Raw genomic sequence first — 23600 nt, forward strand, 5'->3', positions numbered from 1 at the left:
TGATATATTCATTTCTAAAAAATGTAAATTTTAGAAACATGGGGAGATGAGTTAGAATATCTTTCATTATTAGAAGAAAGGATAAATTCTAAGAAAGATTTATGCACATGGTACCTTTCTATTTGACATGTTTCACCTGATTTCCAGACTTTCTTGTATATAGCTAACCTTAAGGGGTACTTGGCGTAATGTTGAGACATTTGAAATGTTAGAGAGAATAATTTCAGTGAGATGGAGGACGGTATTTATAATGGAGTTCAAGAGAATATGAGATAAGGATGAAAAGACAAGAGATTCTAAATGTTCTTTCCATAATTTTCTCTGTGAAGGCGAGAGAAATAATGGTACTGAATCATGTTGAATGGAATTGATTCAGCAGTCAGATTGGCATCTGAGCTAATCTTCAGCTTATTCTTGACTCCTCAACAAACAATTTAGACTAATTTACCATTTTATTTCTCTTCTCTTCTTCTACTGATTGTATTTAAATTTTGGTGCTCCTCAAATTTGTATCTTGGGTCTTTGTCACCCTCAAACTACATAGATTTGCTTGCAATTCTGTCTACTGAGCGGTCTCTGATCACTTCATTTAGCTCCAGAAAGGGGAAACCTTTTTTCAACTTTATTGTGACATTTGGATATACATTTATACCTACATCACTACCTATGTATTTTCTTTCTCTCCCTCTTTCTTTCTTTTTTTCATTAGGCCAAGGAATATTCTTCCAAGTAGAGGGTCATCAATTCTAATTTGTTTAACAAAAATATAGAGATGTATTCATTATGAAGCATAGACCAATCTGGCAATCTAAGCCTGTAGTAGAGTAAAATCAACTAGATCTATTTTCAGTTCATCTTATTTTAACATAGTTAGAGTAATTAAGAGACTCCCATTAAGAGAATCATGTGTCAGTGATTGCCACATTCACTGACAAATCATAGAACATGTAGAGTCAAGAAATTGTTACCCATATGAAATTAATTAGTTCTCAAAAACAGTGTCAAAGTAATTCAATGGAGAAAGAATAGTCTTTTCCACAAATAATGCTGAAACAACTGGATATACATTTAAAAAGAAAATCATCCTTGCTCCTAAACAAAAATTAACTTGAAATGGATTATAAAACTAAATGTAAGATCTAAAAGCATAAACTTGCTAGAAGAAAACATAACATTTTTCTGTGATCTTGTAATAGGCAAATATTTCTTAGAAAGGACCACAAAATACAAACCAAGAAAAACAAATTGATAAATTAGACTTCATCATATAAAAAATCATTTGTTATTCAAAGATGCTGTTAAGAAGATGAAATAAAGCTACAGACTGAGAGAAAATAATTGCAAAACATATATCTAGTTCAATTATTTGTATCCACATTATATGAAGCATTTACAATGCTAAAAACACAAATTCAATTTTTTTCTAAAATTTTTGTTTAATAACACTTCAAATCTTTTGCCCATGATGAGAGTACATTAGAGGCAAGGAAGAGAGCATCATGCTCAAGTTATACTTATCATCCCAAACTGAAAAACCTCAGGAGAGAAAAACTAACTAAAATACATATAAAGCCAGATATATTTAGTATATTTAGAAAGATTTGAAGTTACTTCACATACACACACAAAAAGATACAAATGGGACATAAGAACATGAAAAGAGTCTCAACATCTTTAGCCATCAGAGAATGCAAATTAAAATCACAGTGAGATGTAACCACACACCAATTACAATAGATGAAATTTAAAGACTGAGTCTGCCAATTATTGGTGATAATGAGGAACATCTAGAACTCTCATGTACTGCTGTTATGATTGTAAAATTGAATGGCCACTTTAGAAAGAAGTTTGAAATTTGTGTTAAAAGTTAACCTTACACATAGCACAGGACTCAGCAATCCCACTCCTAGTATTTATCCAAGAGAAATAAAAAAGTTAGCCTATGCAAGATTTTTACCCAAATAATCATAACATGACTAGAATTGATATTACATAACATGACTAGATATGATCATTTCATCACTAGAATTAGAGGAAACAAAGGTGAGAAAATTGTGTCCTTATGAATTTGAAAGAAAAAAATGGTTTGTACAATTGTCTCATAATCTTCAGATTCCAATTTTGTAACTGGATTTGAATTTTTAAGTTATGGAGCCACTCATAATATATTCATTAAAGAATAGATTTCTGAATTTGAATGTCTTGTTTTGAATCCAGATTCAGCCACTGACTAACTCTGTGATTTGGGGCATGGTACTTGACTTCCGTATCTTTCCATTTCCATAACTGCACCATGTAGAAAATACTGATAATGTCTTCAAATATTTGTTCTGTAGATGAAATGATTTTAATCTACGTAAATCAGTTACTATAGTACACTCTACAGTGCTTTGTCAAATAGATTTTCTGACTTTAATTATTGATGTTTTTGAACTTAAAATTAGGATATCAAGATATTACTATCAGACATTGTGCAACTTATTCTGGGAATATTAAAATATTACATGATTAAGTCATTTGAGCTTGGAACAGCTCTTCTTCCACATGTCTTTCAAATACAGAATATATGTAAATAATCCTATTGTCAGAATGAATATTTATTATACAAATTATGGTAAAAATTGTCATATATACTTATCCTCTCGTTTCTTCATTCCATAGCTATTTATCATGAAAATATGTACATGATACATGAAAATAGTACATGAAAATATGTCATGTACTATTTAGGTCATGAGCATACAGGAAAATTAGACATGTGATCTATGTGGAGGAATCAGTTATATAAAGAAAAAATGGGAAGTAATGTGAAACCTGCTATGAAAGCTTTTAGGAGGGGTGTAGAAAAATGAGGGAAATTGCCAAAGTTCCTTAATTAAAGGACACACTTAACTAAATTCTAAAAGCGGAATAACAGGCAAGCAAAAATGTGCACATTTTTGTGTACATAATAGAAAAAACTGGACATAGATTGATCAAACATCATTTCTGTAGAAGTTGAAAGAAATTTAAAGCACTCTGAAAACAAATAACATAGTATATGGAGGTGAGAGACTACGTTTTACATTTAGAATGCTAACTTTAGCAACTTTCTGAAGTAGGACATGTATAAGAAATACTAATAAATGCAAGATGGAAATTCTATTTTATTTCCCATAAGTTCTCATGGAAGATTGAAAATGGGAATAAGTAATAACAAATAGAGAAGAGGGATTATATTTGAGAATTATTGGAGACAATGACTAGGGCTTGGTAACTGAGTTGGTGTACAGTCTTGGCCAATTAGAAGCAAACAACTACCTTTTTGGATTGGTCAAGTGAGTGAATAATTTTATACTTTTCTGAATTTAGGTTATTTTCAGACCCAGTGCTTTTAAAAATCTTTTTATATGGATGTAATTTTAAATGTACAGACTTTGCAAGAATAGGTCAAGAAACTCCTTTATAAAATTGACTCAGGTTCATAAATTGTAAATACTGTATTTTGCCCATTTTTCTTTACCATTCATTAGATAAATCACTCACTAATTTTTTTCTGAACTCTTTATGAGTTAGTTGACATGGTGATTTTAATTCTAAATATTTCCATGTGTATTTACCAACAAAAATATAACCTATTGCATATTTATCATATCATAACCAGAATCAGAACACTTGGCATTGAGATAATACTATAACCTATTCTACAGTCCATATTCAAAGTTAGAAAATAGTCCAAAGAATGAATTCTTTAGACACATTTTTTCTTGCCCAGAATCCAATCCAGGATCATACATTGTATTTAATATTCATATATCTTCAGAATCATTTAATCTTCAACAACTCCTCATTTCTGTCTTCTCTCTTGTTTTTTTCTGTTTTGTTACTGAGCAATTGTTTACCTAATATTTTACAAACTTTTTATTGAAGTCTAACATACATAGAAAATCACACGTTGTACAGTTTAAATAATATTCACAAGGTAGACATTCATATGTAATTACCTCATTGAGGAATATAGCATTACTTGCACCCCTAGCAGCAACCTCCTTCTTCGATATTCGTTTGCAGTTGTTAAAATCAAAAACAAAAGAAGCTTGAAAGTTCCCTGAGCAGACAACATCAGTTTAGTCATACAAACAAAGCTTTGTTTAGCTTATTTTGCAAGACCAACTTCACCTGGGTCATTTCTTGCTCATGCCTCTGGAAATCATAAGCAAAACTTGAATTGTTTCCCAAGGTTGATATGTGGTAATCAAAGACCAATTCCCTATCATTTAAGAAAATTCTAGTATTATAACCATAACTGTGAAGAATAAACAGTCACTACCTTCTCACTATATAAGCTACTTTATCACAATATACCCCTGTGTTTCATTCCATGTTTTGCTTTGAGTCATCCTAATTTGCAAACTTTCAGTGTGTGCTCAATAAACTTTTACTAATTACTATTTTGGTGATCATGGATTTTACTTCCATTATGTCTGAACTTTTGACAAAATGATAACTTCTTCAAGGGAAATGCCTATCCTCACTTTTTCTTTTAATATGATTAAAAAGAAACCACATGACATAAAATCAACCTTCTTAAAATTTTAAGTGTACCGTATGGTATTGTTAACTATATGCACATTATTGTACAACAGATCTCTTCAACTTTTTCATCTTGCATAACTGAATCTCTATACCTATAGAAAAACAACTCCCTTTTTCTATCTTCTGGTAAGTGCCATTCTGCTTTTTGTTTCTATGAATTTGACAACTTTAGATACTTTATGGAAGTGGAATCATGTTTCTTTGAACAGCTGATTTCACATACCATAACATCCTAAAGATTCATTTATATTGTAGCACGGTACAGAATTTCATTATTTTTTAAGGTTGAATGATATTCCATTGTATGTCTATACCATACTTTCTTTATTCATTCATCTGTTCATGGTTATTTAGGTTGTTCCTACCTATCGGGTGTTGTGAATATTTCTGCAGTGAACATGGAAATGCAGTATCTCTTTGAGATCCTGTTTTCATTTTTTTTTTTTTTTGATAAATACCCAGGAGAGCTAGCGCTAAATAATATGGTGTTTCTATTTTCAAATTTTTGAGGAAACTCCATGCTGCTTTCCATAGTGGCTGCACCAGAAACATTTCCACCAATATTGCATTAGGTTTCCTATTTCTCCTTTTACTTGCCAACACTTGTTACTTGTTTTTTTGTTTTGTTTTGTTTTCTTATAATGGCCACCCTAACAGATGCTAGGTATCTCATTGTGTGTTTGATTTGCATTTCCTCAATGATTAGGGATGTTTAGCATCTTTTCATATATCTGTTAGTCATTTGTATGTCTTCTTTAGAGAAATGTGTATTCAAGTCACTTTTCAGTTTTTAACCAGCTTTTTTGTTTGTTTTTTTCCTTTTAAGTTGTATAGTTCCTTACATACTTTTTATATTAACTGTTTCTCAAATGTATGGTTTGAATATATTTAATCTCATTCTGTAGACTGTCTTTTCCCCTCATTGATGGTTTCCTCTGCTGTGCAAAAGTTTTTTAGTTTGATGTAGTCACAGTAGTCTGTTTCTGCTTTTGTTGCTTATGCTTTTGGTGTCATATCCAAGAAATCATTGCGAGACCACTGTCATGAAGCTTTTCTCCTATGATTTCTCTTAGGAGTTCTATTTTTTTGGTTTTGTGTTTAAGTTTTTAATCTATTTTGAGTGGAATTTTGTATGTGATGTAAGATAAGTGTTCAATTCCATTCTTTTGCCCATGGATATTCAGTTTTCCTAACACAATATGCTGAAGACACTCTCTTTTCTAATTGTGTAGCCCTAGCACCCTTGTTAAAGACAACTTGACCTTATATGCATGGGTTTATTTCCTGGCTCTGTATTCTGTTCCATTCATCTATATGTCTGTCTTTATGCCAGTGCCATCAATTTTGTTTATTGTAGCTTTGTAATATGTTTTGAAGTCAAGAGTGTGATATCCCCAACTTGCTCTTCATTGTCAAGATTGTTTTAGCTATTCAAGATTGTTTGTGGTTCTCTAAGAATTTTAGGATTGTTTATTCAATTTTGCAAAAATATCACTTGGGATTTTGATAGAAATTGCATTGAAACTATAGATTGCTTTGGATAGTATCGACATTTTAAGAATATTAATTCTTCCAATCCATGAACATGAGATTTCTTTTTTTCTTTATTTGTGTGTGATTTAATTTCTTTCAGAAATATTTTGTACTGTTAGTGTACAAGTCTTTTGACACCTTGGTTAAGTTTATTCCTAAGACTTTTATTTTTTGATGCTATTTTAAATGATATCATCACTTATTTTTAATATCCTTTTCAGATTGTTTGTTTTTAGTATATGGAAACACAACTGCTATGAACCACGACCCATCAGTTGTTTGAGTGTGTTGTTTAATTTCCATGTATTTGTGACTATCTCGTTTTTCTTCTGCTATTGATTTCTACTTTCATTATATTGTAATCAGAAAAGATACTTGGTATTATTTCAATATTCTTAAATTTTACAACTTGTTCTGTGACTGTACATGTGATCTACCCTGGAAAATGTTTCCTTGGTGCTTAAAATAATGTGAATTCTGATGCTGTTGAGTGGAATGTTCTGTATATGTCTGTAAAGTCCATTTGGTCTATAGTATTCAAGTCCTCAGTTTCCCACTGACCTTCTGTCTAAATGTTCTACCCATTACTGATAGTGGGGTAGTGAACTCTCCTACTATTTTTGTGTTGCTATCTATTTCTTTCTTCATTTGTATCAATATATATTTCACATATTTGGGTGCTTTGTTATGTGATATATGTGTTTCTAATTATTATATTTCCCTGGTGAAATCATCCTTTAAATATTATATAATGTTTTCCTTTTCTTTTTGTGACAGTTTTTTTGTTTGTTTTTTTGTGAGGAAGATCAGCCCTGAGCTAACATCCATGCTAAATCCTCCTCTTTTTGCTGAGGAAGACCGGCTCTGAGCTAACATCTATTGCCAATCCTCCTCCTTTTTTTCCCAAAGCCCCAGTAGATAGTTGTATGTCCTAGTTGCACATCCTTCTAGTTGCTGCATGTGGGACGCGGCCTCAGCGTGGCCTGAGAAGCGGTGCATCGGTGAGCGCCCGGGATCCGAACCCGGGCCGCCAGTAGCAGAGCGCGCACACTTAACCACTAAGCCACGGGGCCGGCCCCTTTGTGACAGTTTTGATGAAAAGTCTATTTTTTCTGACATAATTATGGCCACTCCTGCTCTTTTTGTTTACCATTGGCATGGAATATCTTTGTCTCTTCACTTTAAGTCTATGTGTGTCCTTATCTGAAGTGAATCTTGTGTAGAAAACATATATTTGGATTTTTTTGCATTCAGCTACTGATATCTTTTACATATGTCTATCCATTAACATGTTGTTTTATTTCTTCCGTCATGATATTTTTCACTTCTTACTTCATATAGCTCATGTTTATATTAATTTTATTAAAAACCAAGGACATTATGATTCAAATTTATTTCTGCTTTATTCAACAAGATTTTTTCTCCCAAATTATCTTCTACTTCTATATCTTGAATCATATGGTATGTTTTTGTTGTTTGTAGTCAGAGGTTTTCTTGGGTTATTTTTTTCTCTGAATATGTATCTGTCTAAAATTATAGGTCCAGATGTCTCTCCCTGTCTACTTGGTTCTTTTTAAAAATCATCTCATTCCTCTTGAAAGTTGATTGAAGAAAATTTAAACCTGATCTCTATTGATGCAGCATCCTGGAAGAGGACCAAGGTGTGCAGGCAGAGGAACAGCAAAGAGTGAAGAATGATCTGACATCTCTGATTCAGGAGTGTTTCTCATACTCTAGGTTTATATTTACCTCATACTTTACTTCAAGATTAAGTAGTGATTCATTCAAGTAGTGTTCTTTATTTGCCTTAATAATGTCGGAGTAAACTCTTTACTAAGCAGATTTTCTGTAAAATGATGTTGTATTATCACCTTAAAGTCACCAGATGTTCTACTTTTGAATACCGTTGATAAACAGCAGAGAAATGTTTAAATTGTTTTATTCAATGTCATATTTACTGAGGTCCTAAGAGGTCTCAGACATCAGTGATATATGTATCACTGATACAAGTATAAATAAGACATAGGGCCTGTATGCTACATCCTTGCCCTATGTGATTTCTAAATGCCATGGAATTTATTTGTCTATATATTTAAACACCTCCAAATTTGGGAAAAACTCCAATTGGGTAAATTCATTAAAATGTGTGTCTCTGGAAAGATGTTTTCTATTTAAGTACTGGTCACATTTTAGTTTCCTAAAAAAACTATGTTTGTGAATATGCCTAATACTATTTTATCAAACTTTTGCATGAATTCTTTCCTAGTCAAATGATTCAATGTTTATAGACTTTGGTTTCCATCATATACTTTTTGTGTTACTGATATTGGTATTACCAATTTTACATGATTTTTATATTCATCTGTATTTCAGAGAAAGTAGACAAAAGTAGTTAAGTAATTAAAAAATTCTCAAAATATAGATTCACAAGCAGATTTTTGAAAATAAGACATAGCCAGAATTATAACTATGTGTTGGATTAACTGTTAAGAATATTGATTTGTGACATGGTTCTTGGAACTTACCTGGAATTGAGTGTTTTTTTCCACAATTTTGTTTCTATGTACCTCTAAGAGTTGCCAGAAAAGAAATTCTAGTTTTAAAGGGACAGACCAAAATAGAATAACAGAAACAATTTGAAATCTCAGCACGAGAGAGTTTTGTTCTTTGTATGAGTAGCAAACCAACATTTTTAAGTATTTTGATAATTTGTTAAATACCTCCTTCATTATGAGCACCTGATATTTAAAGGGTTTTTTTCTGTACATAGATATTTGTAGAAGATATAATTTTACCATATTCAAGTTTCAACTTTGAATCAACCTAAAATCTCTATAGAAGGGGCCACTAAAAATTGACATGTTTTTTTGGAGAAAAATATTTTTAGGACATAGTCACAAATTTGTTTGGTCTTTGCTCCATGAACAATAAGGTTGAGAAAAGGTGGGACTAACAGGTAAAGGTTTGATAGAAGGATGTGAACATATCTTGGTACGTGAGAAGCAAACCTATGTGTGAAAAAGAAAAGACGGCATGGAGGTAGAACTGTAGGAAGATACAAATGTGGGCAATGCATGTATTAATGGTCTTGAATCGTGCCTCCTTTTGGGACAGTTGAAAGACATTGATAAAGATTTGAACATAGGAAAAGGTGAAAAAGAGTATGTCAAACCCTAAGACGTTGAAAGCAAGAAATAGATCATACATCATGTTGATCCAGATATCTTCAGAAGCCAGCTTCACAATGGTCATGGGTTCACAATAAGAGTGGGAAATGATTGCAGTTTGGTAGAGTTTAAGAAGACATTGGATAAGCATTTGGTAAGGGATGGTGTTACAAGAATGGCAGCCCTGGTTGTCACCCCAACTCCAATGTGAGTCAAGAGTTGTTGGTAGAAGATAGTGGCATGTCTCAAGTGGTCAGATGGCCACATAGTGATCTAGAGCCATAGCCAGTAGTACACCTTACTCAATTGCCTGGAATGAGTGAATAAAATACATTGTAGAAGGCAGGCTTCAAAAGAAATCTCTGACAAATGAAACCAGAACGTATCTAAAGTTTTAGGAAGAATACAGGTGCTAAGTGCAGTGACTGTGGCCCCTAACATCGCCAAAAAAATGTACATGGGTTTATGAAGGCTTTTTTCATGTGTCATTATAACTAAAATTAGGGAATTTCCAATCACAGCAAGGAGGTTGTTGACCCAGGATGGAATCCCAATCCACCGCACTGACTCCAGGCCAGGAATTCTGATGAGTGTTGGTACGGAGGGCCTGATGAGGGAGCTATTGAATATGAGCAAGTTGATTTGGTCAGAGGAACCAGGGAATGATAATTCTGTCTCATCTTCTGTTCCCTGTCAAGATTTCATGAATAAAAAATAATTTATTTTAGGAAAATATGCTTTAGGTAGATTAGGAGTATACCATTTTATCTTTTCTACCCCAACTACTCATCTCTAATTTTCTATCTCTTTTCCAAAAGTCATTGAAAGATCAACCATCAGGTTCTGTGTTTCTAGATGCCTTAGTCATTATCCATGTGCAAAATTAAACGGGTTGGATGACTTCCTTCTAGTCCATGACTACTGTACCAAACAGATTCCCTTTAATTTGTGTTTGCTAATCATCATCTGTGCTTTTTGGTGACCTGCTAATTGGAATTGGGGGAAAAATCATTTCATGTAGAGGAAAGATAGTTCAGGAACTAATCTCCACCTAGGCTGGACATAGAGGATCCACAGTAGTGGTAGACCATTCTGCTTGATCATAATCAGTAGACTAGTTTGACCAGAATATTTTTCTATTTTACAGCTCACTAGTTTTTTTTTTTTTCTCATATTAGTCTCTTCATAGTCTGGTCCTTCTCAAAAACTCTCTCAGAACATTTTCAACCTAATTTTTCAAACTTGCTATGCTTTCCCAAAATCCAACAATACATCTTGCACCTTTTCCAACTTATTCTCTAAGAAAAAGAATCCATTATTTTTTAATCCATGGGTATTTTCCTCAGCAGCCCTATCAGAGCCTGTTCTCATTGTGCCCCATTATTTGCATATCTGTAATATTTAATATCAAGTACCAGTCTTTGTCTTCCACTTTTCTCTTTCCTCATCAATAACCATTATTATATTTCTAAGCCTGAATAGTTATTTACTCTTCACTATTTATAATAAAACAGAAGTCTCCATGAAATATATAGTTTTCTTTTCTTATAGTGTTATGCGTCTTCTATCCACTCAAAATACAATTTCTGTAGAGGTGAAATTTTTCTTCTGCACATTGTTTTTTATAGGACTATATGCATCCTCTTCATGGTCCTGTCCTTCACTGCTTACTTCAACACATAACACTGTCTGCTTCCAGGGCCTCCTATGAGGTGCTTTGCCTTATCATTTTCCAAAGCTCTGGAGGTTTTCCTGCCTGCTGATTCCCTGCAACCTGTATTTAACCTTTCTTTAAGAAAATATTTCCACCCCAGTATATGAAAAGTGTTAATTTACAAATTATAGCTATTTTCTTTTATTATTTGCAATGATCATTTTCTGACACCATTTAAACAAAGTATAGGCAGATAAAGATGATGAGGAAGACCTAAAACAATAGACTGAAATTAAGAAAAATGTCACAATCATATCCTCTCCATCAACCTTCAAGTTTTTTTCCTCTGATAAATTTAGACTGTGTCTATGTCTGGGACATGAAAAGATACCTATAACCTGCCACGTGTCAATTGCAAAAACATTTCCTGCTTCTTTTCTTAAAACTTAGTCAACACTGAGTGAAGCTTTCTTTTCTAAGACCGTTTGTTCAGGAACTCTTCTGTTTAGTAAGTGTATAATATGTCAACCAAGATCTTCCTCACATCAGACTACACGCAAATTAGAAGTTTATTTCCTAACGATTGTATTTAATATACATGAAGTCGCACGATATTCCAAGAAGTAAATGGGGAACAACGAGAAATTTATTCATCCTATATTTATGAAGCACCTACATTGTGCCGATTGCTTGGAATTCAAAAAGTAGCATCTACCATTTATTAAAAATGTATGTCATTAAACTTCTTAGGATTTTTAAATATTTAGATTATTTTATTTTCCTTAGCTTCTGATATTGGTAGCATTACTCTATTCTATTAATGAAGAACTAAAACTTGTTGTTGTTATAAGTAAATCTACTTGGATACAAATTCCACGGTATATTGGCCCAGAAATAAAAATTAAAAAATTTGTGTCCACTGAGATTTTATAACTATAATTCAATAAAGATTATAAGATATGTATCAGAATGTAGCTAAATCAGACGGGGTTGTACAAAAATATACTAAAGATTTTAATCTATTTGTGCCTTTTCAGATTCTGAATGAACAACTTCTATATTATCTTTTAATTCAGAAAATAAGTATAATATACACTTTATGATACATGTTTATTAGTTGGTACATGTCTGAGATAGGACAGCATTTGCAACAACATATCATCCATATACTTGCCAACAATCTCTGTGACTTGGCTCAAATGTATGCTACTGCTTTTATTAGGAATAATAATTTGGGAAATTAAACATGGCCACATGAGTAATATTTGACCTAGAGGATTCTTGGAGAATAACAAATAAGCTGAAGCTCTACAAAAATACATAATGTGAGTAATCAGAGGAAGGGAGTAAAAAGAGAAGGAGGAAGCAAGTAAAGAAACTAGCAGGGAAATGAAATCAAAAAGACTATCTTCAGTCTAAAAGACTATACATTATATGAAGAAAGTACATACCTTTCTTCCTCACAGTTTTACATTTCCATCTTCATGAGGCCTCATTGATATTCTTCCAAGACAGAGTGTCTTAATCTCAGCACAAGTGCCATTTTAGGTCGGAAAATTTTTAGTTGTGGGAGTTATTCCTTACGTTGTAGAAGGTTTAGCAGCATTCCTGTTTCCTACACATTAGATGCCAGTAACATTTTGCCTTATTCAGTACAGGCTGCCATAACAGAATTCCATTGAATAGGTGGCTTAAACACAGAAATTTACATTGTCACTGTTCTGAGCCTAGAAGTCCAAGATGAAGATCCCAACATGGTCAGTTTCTGGTGAGAGCTCTCCTTCTGGCTTGTAAATGTCCGCCTTCTTGCTGTGTCCTCATATGGCAAGGAAAGAGAGAAAGATCTCTGGTGTCTCTTCTTATGAGGTCACTAATCCCATCTTGTGATTCCCAACCTTGTGACTTAGCATCTAAGTCTAACTATGTCTCAAAGGCCCCATTTCCAATTAGCATCACATTGGGAGTTAGGGCTTCAAAATATGGATTTCGGGGACACATTTCAGTCCACGGCAATGTATACGTACTTTCTCAGAGTTGCCTTCTCATATAAAATAAATTAATTAAATTAAAAGGCTACTGCTGATTACAAAAATTTGAAAAAAAACTTATTCTTACTTAAGTATTGCAGAAGATGTCTGCTTTCTAATGTTTATTTCAGTGACAATATTTTCCTTTATTCTAGTGCTGTTACAAATTATTGGTTATAAATATAACCATTCAGAGCAAAGAGGCCTTTCTTAGTATTAAATTTATTTTTATGTGAAATTTTGTATTCTGAGTCTTTGTGACTATCTCATTTATAGGAGGATCATAAAAAGAGATACACATTGCAAAAACAATTGGTCTCAGTGGTTTCCATGGACGAAGCAATTTATATAAATGTCACATGGCAATGTGATTTTAATAAAAAAGGGAAATTACACCAAAAATGGTGTGATGTTTGGAAAAAAATCATATTGGGAAGCAGTCTAGCAATGGAGAACAAAGCCATCCAGCAGATGGGTCGTGTGGGCATTAAAAGGTAAAATTATTGATTAGAATTTCGCCTGTCAAGGTTTTACTTAAAAGTCACCTCCCCTTCCTCCTTTTCTTCTCCTCTTCCTCTTTCTTCTAAAGGCTTTAAAATGATTCATGGATTCTAATGCTATTAGGATATAATGCAAAAATTAAGGACAACTATTTCAGAGCAATTCAAGCCCTGCATTTGTATTATCTTGTATGACCCTCATAGCTACTCATGAAACACTTTTTTAGGGATGAGTCCACATAGGTTCAGAAAGTTCTGAAACTTTGATAACTTCAGAGAATTAATATGGTTTGGAGAAGGACTAACAGCTCAGGCATTTGACTCCTAATCCCATGCTTTTTATCACTATTTTTTTATTCAAATATAGATATTTATTACTCAGGGGCAATCCTCAGATATTCAGGTAGAACTTGACCTGCATTGGACCCTCCTCTCACGTGTATTGACTGCTTATTCTTAGACATTGGCTAACTGCAACTCAAATAGCCTGTCAAATAAGCCCATATATTCTGTCACTGTGAGAAACACGTTACACTGTTTCTCTATCCAGATGAATTAGAGTTGTTCACTTCAGATGTGTGTCTGGGTCAATGGAGAGTCCTGGTTATCCTCTAGTACTTAGAGTGACCTTTTTTTTTCCCCTTTTCCATCTATAGGTCCCAGTTTGGAACTGGTTCTGATAATTTCAACACCACAATGCTTGAACTATCTGGACTCTAGAGTAGATATTTTATGGGATAATGGCAATTGAAGATGGTACAAATACTGTCTAATTTCACATTCTGTCTCTGTGTTGGTTTTATATTCCTACATATTTTCAAGATGACTACTGCCAGAATGAGTAATTGTTAGACATATTACAAACTTCTCCAAATAAGCTGAGATTTATAGGTGATCACTCTAAGCTGGCCTGTTCCTATATCTTTATAGTCCGTTAGCTAAGAATGGTGTTTACAGATGAACTTTTGGAATGAGTTTGATGGTAGGGAAAATTTGACTTTCGGCCCCTTTTAGGTATAATGTTATCCCCCAGAGAAAAATGGATGCCATGCTTCGAATTCCCAGACCTGTATCACAGAAAAACTACACAATTGTGATTATGATTGCTAATATTATTATTTAATGTCATCAAAATTTTTGTGGAAATATGTTTTCTCTTTTGTTCTAGAAATATCTCCATGATACTCTTGAATTGCCTCTTTGAGCACAAAGGATAAGCTATTTGTTAGGTCTTTTACATAAAAGTTTCTTGAACCCTAGCTAGAACATTATGAAATTATCTGTGATGTTATTTTAGTTTTATTCCTAAAAAAATTATGTAATCTAAGAACAACAACCCCTACTGGAAATCCAATCTAATAATATCTAATAAATATTGATATTCAAAAGAGTCTCAAAAGATGCCCCAAGATATCGTCCAGATTTACAAATAGTCATCCTCAGCAGCTGGAGATATGTAATCAAGCCCAGTTAATAAAACCAACCAGAGTATCCATCATCTATGTGACATGCAGTCTAATATTTCTTACATACGCAGTGATTTTAATGTCGTGAATCAAAGCATGGACATCTGCACACATATGCTTATTTTCCATAATTTTTTTAAAAAATGATCTATGAGCTGAGGTTTTCAGGAAAAATATACTTTCCTAAAGTTTTCAAGTCATTAATCTTAGAGAAAACCCTACATCTCTTCATTGATATAATAGCGTTGACTTATTTAAACACATCATGTTTTATATGAACTGAGAAGATATGCTGCCTCATACTGAAATAGATACAGACACACACACATATGCATACACATATATACACACAAACAACACATGCCTTTCTAATAGAGGAAAACTCTCCAACGACACATTATAGCTTTCAGAATAACGTTCAATGACTTTGCACAGCGCCCATGGCCATTCTTGATATTTGTATTTTCCTTGTCTTTCCATGTTGTACCTCACATTGAAAAAAAACAAAAAAAACTGTGTGGCTACCTGTAATCACATTCTCTGGTTAAATCTTTTCTACTGTCTACCCGGCAGGGTGGGTCCTTAGTTGCTTGGACACTCATTAGTCATTACTCAAGAATCAGACTTCCTAATTAAAATAGGAAACAAAACAATATAACTTTCCTGACTGCTGCTTTCAGTTAGTTTCAATGCTTCATTATCTTGGTTAACCAGCAATCAACGGATAGCACTATGCTTGTTTCTTATTTTCTTGACTCTTTTTCTCAGAAACATAAGGCTAAAACTTCATGAAACTTAGGCAAAGTATCAAATTTACCATATGCCGTTATTCTCTAGCATAATGTTTATAATATTGTAGGATTGTGATAACAGTTGATGAACGAATAAAGCATTAAATGTTGAACGTAGCCAAAGAGTAAAACAGAACACTTGAATTTTCATGACTGTTGTGACTGTACCTTCCTAAAGGACCCTGGAAATTTACTGAAATTTTTAGACTTTACTGTTCCATTAGATATTTAAAGGGATGTTTAGATTTTTGTTTCCTTTTTTTGTGTAGAACATGGTTAAGATACACTTCCTTTGATTTCTTTTTTTCTAAGAGGACTAGAATGATCAAGAAACAGAGTTAACAGCATGGTTTCATTGATACCTGGACACCATAGAACAATATGCCTTGGGTACATTTAAATTCAGTGAACAATGCATAGTAATTTGTGAGTCCTTCTGGGGAAGTATTCTTAGAGAAGGAAGTTCAACCAGGGACTAAAATTTAAAAGACTAAACTAAATGATATATGTTCACTATTTTGCTCTTTCTATGTTTCTCAAGCTCATTGCCCAGGTAGGATCCACAACCTCATTGACTGATAGTTCTCATGGTATATGATGATCTGAAAACCACTTAACAATGCTGGAAAATTTCAGAAAATAATTAAATAGTAAACTCAAGCATCTCAAATCATGTGTAATTTTTTTTATTTCGTTTAATTTTGAGAGACTTGTTATTGCATAAAGAGGACAGCATGAAGGTATTAATCAAGGTGGATTTTAAGAACAGAACATTTTTACCACATAAACACGAGTCTGCTTGGTCTTTGCACCATAGGCAATTGGATTGAGAAATGGAAGGACCAGCAAGTATAAGCTGGAAAAGAGGATATGGATATAAGGAGGGATTTGAGAACCAAACCTGTGTGTGAAGAAGGAGAAGAAGGAAAGTAGATACAACTGGAGGAAGACACAGATGTGAGCAATGCAAGTATTGAAAGCTTTCAACCTAGCTTCCTTCTGGGGCAAATGAAAAACTGTGATAAATATCTGTATATAGGACAAGGTGATGCAAATGAGGTCAAACCGGCAACTGTGAAGGCCACAAACAAACCAAAGGTTTTGTTGACTTGGACATTTCCTGCAGCCAGTTTCACAATGGCCATGTGCTCACAGTAGGAGTGGGAGATGACTGTTGTGTGATAAAATTGAAACCGGCACTTTATCAATAATAAGCATGAGGCTACAAGAATGGCAGCCCTGAGTGCTACCACAGCTCGTTTGGGTGATTAGTTGGTAGGTGAAGATGGCAAAATGTCTTAGTGGGTGACAGATGGCCACATAATGGTCCAACGCCATGGACAGCAGGATGCCTGACTCCATGCACTGAAACTTGTGGATAAACCACATTTGAAGCAAGCAGGAATCAAAATAAATGCCTGGCAAATGGAACCAGAAGATTCCAAGCATCTTGGGCATAATGCTGGGACTAAGTGCAATATCCCTGACTGCAGGCCTAAGAAAATGTACATGGGATCCTGGAGGCTGCGCTCTGACATGATGATGATGAAAAGCAAGGAGTTTCCAATCATAGCAATGAGATACATGACACAGAATGGGATCCCAATCCAGCACTGCACAGACTCTAGTCCTGGGATCCCTATTAGTGTCAGCATAGAAGGCATGAAGACTGTGATGTTGGACATGGACATAGTGTCTTTGGGCCTTGTGATGCAAACAAATTGTTAGTCAGTGTTACTGTTCATCTTCTACTTTTTATTTCTTTTCAAAGTCATCATATTGAGTCTGTCTAATTATGGTAGAACTCCAAGAACATAGCATGCAAATTATTCATATTATTCAAGGGAAGAGTGATCCATAGAGACATATCACTGTTTTCAGAAGAGCATCCACAATCACTGTACCACAATAAGATGTTATGTGCACTGCAGGTGAACTGCATTAGAACCAGCAAAATCACCTAGATAAGGGAATTAACTGCTGACGTATCTGTTATCCCCATTCTAGACCTGTGGACAAAATAAATAGACATTTATTTTCCTTGGAAATTGCATTTTAATCAGAGTTAGATGCATCACTCCATATCCCTCATTCCATATCCCCCATTCCAGCTGCTCCTCTTCTATGCTGTTATTCCCAATTGTTTCTAATGCAAGAACTGTCAGTTTGGACCACCAAATTCTTATTATCTGACTAGTACGTTAGTGTAAGAGTCCCTGTGAAAGAGATTTGAGATAGAAAGAGTTGACACTCACGAGAATATTTATATATCTATATGTGCTATGTAACATAATAGCTAAACATAATATCTGTGTGTGTCTATATATCCTTGTTAGACTGGATATGCTTTCAAAAGAATGTGAAGGAAGAGCTTCAGGAAAGGTCATTCAAATCCATGCATTTTTGATGATCTGCGTCAAAGTTCCTTGCTATTCTATACTAGTAGAACTGTATTTTATTTTGCCTCTACAGCTGAAATCCTGAAAATAGTTGTGTCCACAAAATACTTGAAATTCTGTAATACACATTACAGTATATCTAGATGGTAGGGATCTATGGGAGGCAGGGAAATCTGCAGCAGCTGTGCCTAGGGGGTAAGAAGACTCATTCATGAAGACTACAGAATATATGAAAATGCATAGAGGGGTAACTTAGCCAGAATAGAGGCTAGTTTCTTGGGTTTAAGCTGTTTAGAGCTGCCATTAGCATGAGATTTGGCCCATTTAGGCTCATTAATCTTTAGTGAACTCTAGATCATCTGGAATGCTTGAATCATTTTGTGAGCTGAGGCATAAGAAGTTAATAGAAAATAAGTTTGAAAGGACAGATTCTTTAAAAGGAGTCAAATATAGAGCTAGAAACAGAAGACAGAGGGCAGACTTTGGAACACCAGGAATGATTCAAGAATGGGCTATAGGGCAAATGCAGAAAATTTAATCACCTCTCATTTCAAGGAAGACTGAATTTTCTGAAAACGTGGGCTCTTATGCCTTATCTGAAAGTTCACCTCTGATCAATATCATTACTTTGTAATAATTAAAATATTAAAGCAAGGGGCCAGCACCATGGTGTAGTGGTTAAGTGCGCGTGCTTTGCTGCTGGCAGCCTGAGTTCGGATCCCAGGCGCGCACCGACGCACCGCTTGTCAGGCCATGCTGGGGTGGCATTCCACATAAAGTGGAGGAAGATGGGCACAGATGTTAGCCCAGGGCCAGTCTTCCTCAGCAAATAAAGGAGGATTGGCATGGATGTTAGCAAAATGCAAAAGAGTGAGACTGGAATCTCAGGAGGAAAGAAGATGTGACGGGTAATAAGTAATGAGTGACAGTGTTGTAAAGAAATGACAATCCTCTTCAGATACCCTGTAAGAGCAGAGCCAGCTCCCAACACAAATTGGTAAGTTAGTCTCATTATTTCCAAGTTTACCCCCATAACATTTCATTACCAGCTTTTCCAAAAATAATCACTCCATCCCACCAGCCCTGTACTCACTGATGTACTTCCACCTGCCATCCTACTCTCTATACCTGTTGGATAATGCTCACATGTTAACTTCTTATATTTGAATGTCAGACACTGTTATTAAAGGATGCATAGTCTAATTCTCTTTATCTGTCAATAAAAAAATCTTTATCCCTGTTAGAGTCAGTGATCTACGGATAGGAGATTCACAGAATTAAATACTGGGGAGCAAACCTGTGGAGACCAAGTACTTGGTTGACCGACTGGTCTATCCTACACATGTCAGCTGATAGAGCCTTCCTATCATGTAATGAACGCTGCTGATTTGGTTCTTTCACTGAGGTTTAGCAGCATTAACTACAGCTGCTTCCTCCATTACTGACATATTTGGTGACATTCAGTATATGTTTAGCTGAGTCTGAGCTTGCTGACACAAAGCAAATTACTCGCAGTTTGTAAAATAATGAAATCACCTAACCTATTTTTCACAGACTCGCAAACATTTCTCTAATGTACAGCTTGAAAATTTCTTGCTTAAATATATATATATATTTTTTTTTGGTGAGGATTATATACCTAAATGTAATATCTAAAATTGTAAAATTGGTAGGAGAAAACATAACATTTTTTGTGACCTTGTGTTAGCAAAGATTTCTTAGAAAGGACTAAAATGCATTAACCATAAAAATAAATTGATAAATTAGACTTCACAAAATAAAATCATTTGTTCTTTAAAGATGCTATTCAGAAGATTAAAATAATGCCACAGACTGGGAGAAAATATTTTCAAATCATATATCTAGTCAATTGTTTGTATCCAAAACATATAAAAACATTTAGAAAAATTAAAAAATGCAAATTCATTTTTTTTCTAAATTTTGTTTAGTAACTCTTCTCATCTTTGGCCCATTGTGAGATGGTGGCAGTTGCACAGAAGAGAACATAATGCTAAAGTTATGCTCGTCACCCTGATGGTGCTCAGGGCAAGCTACCCCAGGAGGCACCACTCTGGTATGCGGATTATTTCCAGCTGAAGACAATAAGGACTCAGAGAACTCAGGAAGAATATTTGAGTTTCCCCTCCCAAACTGCCTAAAGAATTTAAAACAAAAGATCTGTTTCAAGAAAGAGTTATTATCATGATGGCTGTAAGGATAATGTAAGATAGAGGTTACAACAGGAAAGGCACCAAGCCTCTTTTATCAAAAACTCTGTCTCTCCCTGACCACATTATCTATAGATGATCCTGAAAAGAATTGTCTTCCTGGCCTCTGAAGTCCCAGACCACTACCCGCCCCCAATACGTTCCTCGCCTTTAGCTGCAATACTTAAGCAAGCAGCTTAGACAGAGGGACGAGTTGCTCATTTCTGAGTTTCTCCCATGTACACATGTTATTAAACTTGGTATTATTTTCTCCTGCTAACCTGTCTTGTTAGTTATTTGGCCAGACATGAGAACCTTAAGGAAAAAGGCAGAGGGAGATTCTCCCTCTCTCCCGACAACCCCAAACTGAAAAAACCTCAGGAGAGAAAAACTAGCTAAAACATATATATGTCCTGAAATAGTTGGTATATTTAGAAGTATCTAGGAACATTTCTAAACTACTGTGCAAAAGAGTTGAAGTTACTTCACATACACACAAACAAAGATACAAATGGGGCATAAGCACAGGAAAAGAGTCTCAGCATCTTTAGTCATTAGAGAATGCAAATTAAAATCACAATGAGATGTAACCACACACCAACTACAATAGAAGAAATTTAAAGACTGAGATTGTTAATTATTGGCGATAGTGAAGAACATCTAGAACTCTCATGTACTGCTGATAGGAATGTAAAATTGTATGGCCACTTTAGAGATCAGTTTGAAATTTGGTTTAAAAGTTAACCTTACACATAGCATATGACGCAGCAACCCCACTCTGAGTATTTATCCAAGAGAAAAATGTTAGCCTAAGCAAGATTTTGACCCAAATAATCACAACACTATTGTTCATAATAGCCTAAAATTTTGGATATATAGCTTCTTTCGAAAATATGATAACATTGGACTTTTATTTCTAAAAGATAAAAATTGGCTGAAACTGCATAGTTTCTACCTTTTTCTCATGGGGAAAAATCTCTTCGTTTTGCTTCAGTCTTCACTAGTCTGTACTGGTTAATATCTAGTCTGTTTTGTTTTTGTAATATTTCTGGCCCTATAAGAATTTTACATTTTTTTTTTTCTCTTGGCTTTTCAGATTTGGGTGATGAACATAATTTTGGCATCTTGTGCTCTCTGTGCCACTGATAGCACCTCATGTTGCAGTCAAGTGCAATGATTTTTTACATAGCATTTCCTCTTGTCCTGTTAGAAATTGACGGAGTACTTGCATTCATGCATAGAATAATCAATAAATAAGAAAGCAAGACTATGGAATTGTCATGCTTCCAGTTTCATAGGAAGAATAGTGCTGATCAAATTGGGGATAAAAGAGAGGTAACAGTAAATATAGCTTGAGACGTCACATCATATCCAGAGAGTTCTACCAAGTCAGGCTGTTCTCTGATGATAACAGCTGACTGAATCTAAACCTATGTGACATATTGCTTCTGTTTATCAGTATTTCTTTGTTTCCTTCTCATTCGTTCTCTCTTTACTTTCATAAATTTGGACTCTTTAATTTCTTTTGTATAAGTGAATATGTGTAGAAATGATGTGTCACTTATAGGTGGAAGCATTAAAATTCTGCTATTTATTCTCTATATTTTTTTCTTCACTTGCAGTGTCTAATCTAAGAGCTTCATACTGAAGTGGTAAGAGGCTCTGTCAACTTCTCTCTGTGATAGTTGTATGGAGCATAACTCCATCCTCCATCTTCTAATCACATCGTAAAATTAGCATGAGAAAGAGAGAAATTTTACGTTAATCCACTGAGATTTGAGGGCTATTTGTTACTGCAGCATAAACTAGCCTAAACTGCTATATACTACAACAATGAGGAGGTGAGGCAGATTCTTGGTGAGATCATAAGAGTGGATTCAGCCCATCACATCTAGGAACTAAACTTAGAATGAAAAATATGTCATAAAGCACAATAAATAAAATTTAATTGCTGTTTTTAATAATATTTTATCATAAGCATAATCAACAAATTTTCACCCACCAGACCATAGATGATATTTCTGATGGTGAGAGAGTTAAGCAGAAGACAATGTCTTAGTAGCTAGAATGGTGTCAAGTGGAGACCCATTTTATAAAGATCCACTTGAAGAAACATTTAGATATCATCATTGCATGAGTAGAATTAGAGAAAACAGAGGTGAGAAAACTGTGCCCTTATGAATCTCAAAGAAAACTGGTTTATATAATTGCCTGATATTCTTCAGATTCCAATTTTGAAATTGGATTTGAATGTTTGAAATGGGACCACTAAGAATACGGTTGATTAAAGAATGAGTTATTGAATTGGATTGCCTTGTTTTCAATCTAAGTTCTGTCACTAATTCTGTGATTTGAGGCATGATTCTTGACTTCTCTATGCTTCCATTTCCATATTTGCACCATGTAGAGAATACTGATAGTGGCTTCATACATTTGTTCTGTGAATTAAATGATCTTAATTTATATAAATCACTTAGTATGGCACAATCACTCTATATTTGCACTGGTCAAGTGAGTGAATAATTGTTTCCCCTTCTGAATTGAGGATATTTTCAAGAAGAGTGCTTTTAAAAAACCTTTTTATGTGGATATAATTTTAAATGTACAGAGTTTTCCAAGCATAGTTCAAGAAACTCTGTTATAGTATTGACTCAGATTCACAAATTGTTTAAACTGGACTTTGCCTGTGTTGATTTATCATTTGATAGATAGAGAGATGGAGAATTTTTTTCTGAACTGTTTATGAGTAGGTTGAAGACATGGTACCTCTTTACTCCTAAATATTTCTATGTGTATTTACTAAGGAAAAGGTTATTTTATTGCATAACTATTGTATTATAATCATGATCAGGACACTTAGCTTTGAAATAATACTATAACCTAATCTACAGTTCATATGCAAAGTTAGACGATACTCCAAAGAAGGAATTCTAAAGTTACAGTTTTTCTTGCCCAGAATCCAATCCAGTCTCACGCAGTGCATTTAATATTCATGTCTCTTCAGAATCCTTTAATCTGCAACAGAATTTCTTTTTCTTCTCTGTTTCTTTTTTGTTTTGTTTTATTTCTGAGCAATTATTTACTTAATATTTTAAAATATTTTTATTAAAGTCTAACATACATACAAAATCACGTGTTGTAGAACTTAAATAATTTTCACAAGGTAGACGTAAATATGTAACCACCTCACTGATGAGTATAGCATTACTTACACCGTAGAAGGAATCTCTTCCTCCCCCATTCTCTTACAGTTGTTAAAATCAAAACCACAAAGAGAGGAA

The 23600-nt window shown here is 34.2% G+C and overlaps 2 pseudogenes; both read right to left on the minus strand.

The window, feature by feature from the left end:
- Positions 1-8926: 8926 nt before the first annotated feature.
- On the minus strand, positions 8927-10646 carry LOC131409066 (olfactory receptor 52A5-like; annotated as a pseudogene).
- A 5826-nt stretch (positions 10647-16472) lies between these two features.
- LOC131408030 (olfactory receptor 52A1-like) lies at positions 16473-17404 on the minus strand (annotated as a pseudogene).
- Between the last annotated feature and the right edge of the window lie 6196 nt (positions 17405-23600).

Source organism: Diceros bicornis, chromosome 7, assembly GCF_020826845.1.
Source record: "Diceros bicornis minor isolate mBicDic1 chromosome 7, mDicBic1.mat.cur, whole genome shotgun sequence".
In the NCBI taxonomy this organism is placed as follows: domain Eukaryota; kingdom Metazoa; phylum Chordata; class Mammalia; order Perissodactyla; family Rhinocerotidae; genus Diceros; species Diceros bicornis.